Consider the following 9,675-nt stretch of genomic DNA (forward strand, 5'->3'; position numbering starts at 1 on the left):
TTTCTTCACTTTCAAAGTCTTTAGAAAGTCTTCAGAATATCAAAGTCTTCAGTTGAAGAACTTCATTTTTAGGGGTCGACTTTCTCTGTAAATATCAAACTCCTCATAGACTTATAGACCTGTGTACACTCACAAACGCATTAGTCCCTTAACTTATAAGTCTTCAATACACCAAAATCACTAAGGGGCACTAGATGCACTTACAGGTGGTTTAATTATGTTCCTTGGGAAGTGTTCCATCCCTTTCTTTAGTGGACATTGGAACCTCAAATTTCCTCATTTCATGTCAATTATTGCACCTATGGTTTCTAGGAAAGGTGTACCAAGTATTATAGGACAAGACGGATTGCATTTAATATCAAGCACAATGAAATCCAAGGGTACATTGTTTCCATTAGCAGTTATGAGAACATCATTAATCGTACCCAATGGTCTCTTAATAATTGAATTTGCTAAATGCAAGTTTAGGGAACATTCATCCATATGAGTGAGACCTAGAACATCACATAATGATTTTGGCATGGTAGAGATGCCAGCACCTAGATCACATGAAGCATTACATTCATAATCTTTAATCTTAACTTTAATGGTAGGTTCCCATTCATCATGTAATTTCCTTGGTATAGATACTTTCAATTCTAGCTTTTCTTCATGAGCTTTGATAATTGCTTCTACAATGTGTATAGTAATAGATTTATTTTGTTCGTAAGCATTGGGTGAATTTATCATGGATTGTAACAAGGAAATACATTGAATCGAAGATAAATTATCATAATTAAAGTCCTTGTAATCCAAAGTAGTGGGCACATCACTATCTAAAGTTTTGACCTCTTCAAACCCACTTTTGTTGTTTTCATCATTAAGATCATCACCCTGCGAACAATTGGGATGCCTTCTAACTAAATTTGACTCATCTCTAGTCCCTTTATCCTCAAGTTTTACATTACTAAGCAAATTTACAATAACTTTCACACCAATCATTTTAATGTCTTCATCATTATTATCATAAAAAACCGGGTGCGAGTGATTTTTTCTAGAAACTCACGTTTAGCTCTTATCCTTTCAAATATTTTTCTACTTTCATCCATGGCGACTTGGATAGACTTTAGAGATTCAGCTATTAAATCCTTTTTATGTGGCAAAATTTAATTTTGAGTGTTTCCACATTGTGAGCAATTCTATCATTGTTTCTAGACATGTCATCAACTTTGTGTAGTTTTTCTTCTACCATGGCATTGTAAAATTTTTGAGAACTAATAAATTCTTTAGTATTCACTACTACAGGTTGCCGCTAACGCGAAACTATGATCAGAGACCCTTCGAGGAAACTGTGTGCGATGCAATAGTCACAAATGGTGGTGTAAAAAAACCCGTCAAAAAAGTTGCAAAACGTTTGCGATGATAGATGCATCAAACACGGTTCAAATTTTAGTTGCGTGTGCGAAGCAGGGCATACGGTTGATCCAGATGAACTATTTGCAATTAGACAGAACAACCAAAATGGGCAGCCATATCAATGTGTGTGCAATATACGACATACAGTTTGTTTCGATGAACTGTTTGCTACTCCCTCTGTTTTTATTTACTCTGCATGTTAGAGTTGACTGAAGTCAAAATTTGTAAAGTTTGACCAAGTTTATAGAAACGAATATAAATATTTATCATAAAAAATCTATATGATGCGAAAGTACATTCAATAATGAATCTAATGTCATTGATTTGTTATTGTACATATTAATATTTTTGTCTATAAACTTCGTCAAAGTTTACAAAGTTTGACTTTGACCAAAGCTAATACGCGGAGTAAATAAAAATGGAGGGAGTATTAGGGAAAGCAACAGAAACGGTCAGCCAGGTCAAGGTGTGTGTGATATACGGCATACGGTTCAGTCGAATGAAATGTTTTCGATTAGGGAAGAGAACATAAACGGTTCAACTTAACACGATGTGTGTGATACGCGGCAAAAAGGCCTGGAGGTTAATTTGAGAACAAGTACACAGAGGTTAATTTGACATACATGACTTATAAGTTTCACAGAAATCATATCAGGTTTTTTTGAAAACAATTAATTGCGTTGAATGTATAAAGTGTTCCATCCTATTAGTTGAATTAACCTTGAAGTCCATGTTTTGGAAACATGTCGTAAAGTAACGGGATAGACATTCATTCAAGCCAATCAACATGTGTTCAAAATTTTTATCAAAAAGTAAAGAGATAGACCTTCTTCAAGCCAATCAACATGTGTACAAAAAACATAAAATGTAGGATCCCTCTTTGCATCCTTTATTGGGCACCCGGATGACCGACTGTTGCGGCCCAATGGTCAATGCCACGTCCCCTGCAAAGTGCCCGGCAGGACCGATGGTGTACTCGAGGTCGAAGCCGACCACTTGGTACTTTTCCTCGGCAAGGAATTGCTCCATAGTTTGGATGGAGCTCTCCACCGAGACCGTATCGTTTGTGTACACCACCAAGAGGGCCTTCCCCCTCACATGCGTGTCCAATATGTAATGCGTGGTGAACTACCCGCCGTTGTCATTGTCAGCCGCTAGGAGCGCCATTGGAGCCACATGGATCACCATTGGAACTGTTGGATGTCCTCTATGTATGTGTCGTCGTGGGTGTGATTATTGTGTCATGCGCCGGCCCCAAACACTGGCAGCACAACTTATAAATTGACGGATGGAGTACTAGTTACAGTGATGCATATAATTAAGCAAAGGGATCACACATGTCTGTATTGATTGGAACGGGAATGCAATAGCACAATTAGAATTAAGGCCACGATGATGCAATCACGGTGGTGGTTACAGGAGGCAAGAAGAAAGATGCATCCATCAACGTATGACCTCCTCCTCCTCAGCTCAGTGCGCCGGGCATCGGTGGAAAACGACACCTATGGGATAACTGGAATCCCTACTATGGTTCGGCGGGCGCGAGGTAGCAGAAAGAGCGGGATTAGTAGTCAGCAAGCACAAAGATTGTTTACCCAGGTTCAGGCCGCGAGGATGCGTAATACCCTAGTCTCGCTTTAGTGTCTATTCGAGTGTTCTTGCAGTTCTTGAGCTAGCTACGATGTGTAACTTTTCCAAGGGTCCGAATCCCTTTCCAGTATGCCTCGGGCCTCCTTTTGTAGTCGAAGGAGACGCCACAATGGCACACATGAGGTGGAAAGGTGTACAGTGGCTGAGCTTATCGCTTGTCATTAAGGGACAAGACACATTAAATTTGCCCCTCTTAGGTGTCCCCTTGCTTTATCAGGGACGAAAACCAGGCCCGTCGCGTCCATCGCCGCTCCATCTTGCCCCAACACGCGTCTAGGCCAACGAGGCGTGCGGTGCCATGTAGGCTGGCAGGCTGCTCAGTTGGTGTGGTGGTAGGGTCTTCACGAAGATCTGTATGCCACCACGTAGGCGCTTGCTGAGTTGGCCTGGAGGCCTCACATCGACACGCAGGTGCTCACCTAGTTGGTGGGATAGCAGCTGCATGGGAACGTCGATGGAATCTTTGCGGGCGTGGGTCTGGCTGTGGCCTCGCAGATATCCTCGGCAAGGGTCTTGACGGGGCCCTGGCAAGGGTCTTGCCGTGGCATCACGGTCGTATCCGGCAAGGATCTTGCCGGAGGTATCATGGATTTACTCGGCAAGGATCTTGCCGAGGATCGTCGTCTTCTAATCCTCATCTAATCTTGTGTGTTTATGATATTCACAAAGATCTGCATGCCATCATGGAGGTGCCTCCCGATCCCTGGTTCCAGCGTGGTTGATGGTGTTTGGAGCCCTTGGGCTCAAGGGTGGCGCGCTCCGCTGGCGTTGGGCAAGTTGCCCCGGCAAGGCCCTTGCCGGGGCTGTAGAAACTGCGTCCGGCAAGGGTCTTGCCGGGGGAGTCTACCTCGCCCCCTTGCTCTTTGTGTTTCTGGTCCTGGTGTTGCTTTGATTGTCTTGTGCCTTCCGCTTCCCTCCCCTGCCCCGCTAAGTGTGGCCGTGGGCGCGGATCTGACTGCCCATGCACAAGTATAGGGGTACAAAGGAGAGCCCCTTCTTTAGTACACCGATAGGAGCCCCCGGGCCTGGGCTACGCATAAGCACGACGCGTTGTTAGCCTAGGACCAGAAAGGTGTGCGGGCGAGCGGGCGGATTTTTACCGCAGTAATCTCTTCGTCCGCTGCGCCCCATGACCTACGTTGAATTTGTGACGTGGGGATCATGCGTGGGGGTGACCGAAGCATGCCTGTGTCATCCTGCGGTGAGTAGTAAAGAGGCGGCTAGCGTGTCCCTTAGAAACAGCAGGGCCGTTGCTCATTTACTTTCTCCGCCTTGGAACCGCCATTCCACGTTTCCCATTACGCCCGTCCCTTGCACCATGTATGCCGCATGCACGGCGTGGGGTAGGTGACAGACGCACGGGATATGGGAAGGCGCCCGGTGGCTGGTACTCATGTGCCTTGATTGGGTGGAGAGGTTGGTCGATGGCCTCGCTCATTGCCACTTAATGAGCCGGACCCGAGCGGGCTTTTCAGAGGCGCAGAGCTAGCTTTTAGCCTTCCCCACTTAGCTATAAAAAGGGAACTCAAGAGGAGGAGGAGCATCCCCTCGCGCCTCCCCTTCGCCTCCATTCTCCATTCGTTGCTATGGCGAGAGGGTGCGCCAGTGCTCCGATGGCGGCAATGAGGGCGTATGCTCGATAGTGTGCCCCTCCTTCCCAAGATCTCGTGGCAGCAGAGCCGGCCGTGAGAGGAAGGGGGACAGGCCGAGGCCGAGGCCGCCATGGCCCTCGGGGAGGAGGAGGGACGGGGCGGCGCACCGGCCTTGCCTCCGCCGGTGGCTCCTCCCCTAATGGAGGGCCATGTCGGAGACCAGCTCCGCGAGTTCGTCATCAGGCTGTACCGGCCAGCGCGTCGTCGTCTCGTCTCCCTACTCCATTCGCTCGGGAGATGGAGCTCGACCCACCACAGGCTCTGAAGCTTCATATGAGGGGCTGCGGGAATGGCAGCATGCGGGTCGACATCAACTTTCCCGCCCCTCACGTCACGTATCTTTGTTGCGGATGGAAGGCCTTCGCCCGTGCCCACAGCCTATCGGAGGGTCTTGCTCTCCACTTCAAATTAATGGAGAATGGCCTGCTCTCCGTCAAGGTCTTTGGGCACATGGGAACTCGCCTAAGGTGCCGTGTGGAGAGCTCCTCCGATGAAGAAGACTCCTCCTCAAGCGAGAGTGGCGAGGAGGACAACGAGGGCGTCGAGCAGGAGGATGATGGGTCCGACTAGGCATCGGACACACCGTCCCTGGGCGACACCGGCAGCAGTAGCATCTGCACCTGGCCCTTCCCCCGCCAGAGCGATTTGCCGGGGGCAGAGCCAGCTCCTTGAACTTCTCGGGGTCGCCTCCTTGGGCGGCTGTCGTAGGAGGGCCGGAGAAGACGAAGAAGGCGGGTGGCGGGCCGTCAAGTCAGAGTACGATGGCACCAACGCCTTCCTAGCGTATTGCTGGCCCACTGCCTCATCTTTCGGCTCTTCTCCCGGCATCATCATCACGAGCCCTCTTCCAGACGGCCACCATGATGTTCTCTTGGTGTCTTCTGCTGCTCGTACCTCGCCTAGGCGCTCCTTTTGCCCTCCTGCCGTCTTGTTCCATTTCCTGGGGGGAGGGACAAGAAAGGGATTATGGGCATCTTATATTTTTTTAGTTTTTAAGCCTACGGGCACTTGTCAGGTTTAAACCTTGTAATCCCCTTGTTCGTGTCTACATTCCGTATGAACTGTACTTGTATGGGACATATTAATGAAAAAAGGGTGCTTGTTGGGTTCTTTGTGCGTGAGTGAAACCCATGCCAAGGAACGAATCCTTGTTATTTTGAAGATAAACATCGTTGCCCAGCAACAGGCCTTGCCATCCCCTTACTTCATTCGACCATACTCACGCCCTTGGTGGAGGCAGGGGTGAAGTAGGGTTAGGCCCTTTGTTTGTTTCCTCGCTACCGCAACTACTACCAAGTTCTGACACATGGAATAGTTCTTGGGCACAGAAAAAAGGAGCACGGTAGCCTAGGAGCAGAAACGAGGTTTCATACGTCCCAACTCTATACGAAAGTGCACAACAGGGGATAAAGGACTTATCTGAATCTGCAGCCCCCCGACAACCTTGGCTTGTCATAGTTGGACCCTTGTGTGCGCAGCCCCCGGCAACCTTGGCTTGCCGGGACCGGAGCGCCGACTTGTTCTCTTTATTCCAAATAGCTCAGCAGTAATGTCCATGTACCCTACGAACCAAAGAGGACGGAAAGGAACAAAGAGACGCACACTCGACCTCTATGCTAGGGGTTAGTCGCTGCTAAGCACTATCAACCATAACCGAGGGAGAGACTTAACCTAGCATGCATGCTATAACGTAGGGCACCAGCGCTTCATTTATTTATGCTCAAGGTGTGCGCCTGGCTTTGTACAGAGGGTTACATGCCTTGCTGGCAAAGCTTGTACAAAAGGTGGTTTGCTGGGGGGGGCCGATGTCGGTGTCAAAACCGGCGGATCTCGGGTAGGGGGTTCCGAACTGTGTGTCTAAGGCTAATGGTAACAGGAGGCGGGGGACACGATGTTTACCCAGGTTTGGGCCCTCTCTATGGAGGTAATACCCTACTTCCTGCTTGATTGATCTTGATGATATGAGTATTACAAGAGTTGATCTACCACGAGATCGAGGAGGCTAACCCTAGAAGCTAGCCTATGATTATGATTGTTGTTGTTAGTCCTATGGACTAAACCCTCCGGTTTATATAGACACCGGAGGGGGCTAGGGTTACACAGAGTCAGTTACAGAGAAGGAAATCTAATATGCTGAATCGCCAAGCTTGCCTTCCACGCAAAGGAGAGTCCCATCCAGACACGGGACGAAGTCTTCTATCTTGTATCTTCATAGTCCAACAGTCCGGCCAAAGTATATAGTCTGGCTATCCGAGGACCCCTTAATCCAGGACTCCCTCAGTAGCCCCTGAACCAGGCTTCAATGACGATTGATTCCGGCGCGCAGATTGTCTTCGGCATTGCAAGGCGGGTTCCTTCTCTGAATACTCTAAAGTAGATCTTGAACACAAGGATCGTGTCCGGCTCTGCAAAAACAAATTCCACATACCACCATAGAGAGCACAATATTTCACGGATCTAATCTGCTGATAGTTTATTTGTAGCGTGACATCACACCACGGCCTGGTTATTATTCGAACCATTTTATTAGCCTGCCATAACATGATTTACGAGGCGGCTTCATTGGCACGTCTTGTCGAAGCAGAGATCGTGTCCCCTTATCACGAGATACTCATTAATACAGGTGTGGGTAACCCAACCGAGCTATTAGCACGGCGCTTGGGGAATAAGCGAGCTTTAGGGCATGTGGGGAGGCACATGATCCGCCTTTATAAAGGGATAAGGATTCCCCTCTTTCACCCACACCTTCTGCTTCCTCTGCTCATCCATTCTCGAGCTCCAACGCCCAAGATTTCGCCTTCTCCACAAAAACACTCCAGACATGTCCGGTGCGGGAGGCAAGTGGATGGCCTCCTCCGTGAAGAAGGAAGACAACAAGAAACTCCGGGGGTCGGATATTTGTCCAAGCACATCGCGCATCGGCTTCCAGCCAAGGGGCAGGTCGAGCCTACCCCGAAGCCCCAGGAAAGGGTGGTATTCCTCTCCCATTTCATCCGCGGGCTAGGATTCCCCCTACACCCATTCGTCCGCGGACTTATGTTCTATTACGGGCTAGATTTCCATGATTTGGCACCCAACTCCATCCTCAACATCTCGGCATTTATTGTTGTGTGTGAGGCCTTTCTCCGCATCCCACCTCACTTTGGCCTATGGCTGAATACTTTCAATGTGAAGCCAAAAGTGGTGAGCGGCCAACAAGCGGAATGCGGAGGCACCATGGTGTCTAAGATGCCCAAGGTCACCTGGCTCGAAGGCTCTTTTGTGGAGACCGTAAAGGGTGGCAATTAGGGTGGTTCTACATCACCGAGCCGCGCGACACTCACTGGGAAGTGACCAACAAATTTCTATCTGGCGTTCCCATGCGGCTCACCTCCTGGCAGGAGAAGGGCCTATCGTGGGGCTTAGCGGAGGAACTGATCGGATTCTAGACATGTGTCTGAAACATGGTGAGCAAGAAAATCAAGCTCGTCAATGTGATCCAAGTCATGCTCTTCCACCGGATCCTTCCGTGCCAGAGACGGGTTTACAATTTGTGGGAGTTTGACCCGGCCGAACACCAGATACTGAAAGAGCTCTTTGACTCGACGCACGAAGACATCTGGAAGGTGTTGTTCAAGGCCGGTGAGACACCACCGCCCACGACCGAAGATCGTGGGCTTAGCGCAAAACACCAAGCTTATCCGGTGAGTTATCATATTCGCGAGACGTGCCCTTTTACTAACATGCCTGCGGGAGGAACCTAAGCCTCCATACCAATCTTTCAGGATTGGGTAGCGGTGGCGGAGAGGATCGACTGTCCGGCCCCGCAACCTGAAGATACAGAATCACCTCTCCTGACGAGGATGTTATTTCCGGCACCCTATGTGGTGCCGGAGAAGAAGGCCAAGAAGGCGGCTACAAGGACCAGAGATGGTCTCCGATGCAAGGGTGCCTCAGACATGACGTCCAAGGACACCGAGACGAGCTCCTCCACCGAAGACGAAGAGGAGGAGGAGGAAATCCGTCCCCCACCTACTGAGGGGAGGAAGAGGAAGGTCTCCACACACGGGGAGGCTGACACGTCTAAGAAGGAAAAGTCTTCCCTTCCAGACTACTCCGCTACGGCTACCAACAACAGCGAGGAGTGGGACCCCAGGATCAAGCCCCTGTCGAAATCGTAAGTATACGAACATACTAGTATGCTAGATCCATTTGTTTTATCGCATCTTACCATACTAGTCACGTTCCTGCTGTCCGGCCAAGTCCAACATCGAGATACCCTCTTCTTCGGAGGGATCGTTGGACCCGGCGGTGATGAATAGCGAGTCTCTTCCGACAGCTTCCTCCCCCAAGTGTGCGGACAACACCAAGGTGTTGTCTCGGAGGATGCCGGGCCAAGGGGAGACCATTCCGGAGACGCTGGAGGGTGAGACCCTGGTGACCGAACAGTTGGGGGGCAGGGTCCCCACGGACACCGAGTTTGGGGGACACAGCCAGTTTGGGCCCAAGCCGAATTCTGCTCCGGAAACCTAAAAGGTTCCGGACTCGGAAAGAGGGCCGCCCCTAGCAAGGGGAGTGAGCCGTCTGTACCGATGACCTCCGTCCACCCAGAGGCACTGGACAGGTTGCTAGAAGCGCTTCACAGTGCTGCCATTGATGAAGAAAACCGTACTCTGATGAGTATGGTGATTAAGAAGGTTCAGTCCATCAAAAGCGGACTGACAGAAGCCTGCGCTAGCCTTCTAACAGGCTTTGAGGTAAGCAATAAAATTGTGGAAAAATATCAGAGTATAGACAGTAGCCCCTGATGCTCTGTTAGGTGTTTGGAAAGAAAAGCCGAATAGAGGATCAAATAATAATCGCAGGAGTCTAACAAAAGATGTCTTATGTGAATAAGCAGGCGTTGCTGCTAGCCGCTGCCACTCGTACTGCGGAGGTCTCTGGACTAAAGCAGAGCCAGAAGCGGACTGAGGAAGAACTCGGCCTTGTGAAGAGGTAG

Source organism: Triticum aestivum, chromosome 3B, assembly GCF_018294505.1.
Source record: "Triticum aestivum cultivar Chinese Spring chromosome 3B, IWGSC CS RefSeq v2.1, whole genome shotgun sequence".
NCBI lineage: Eukaryota > Viridiplantae > Streptophyta > Magnoliopsida > Poales > Poaceae > Triticum > Triticum aestivum.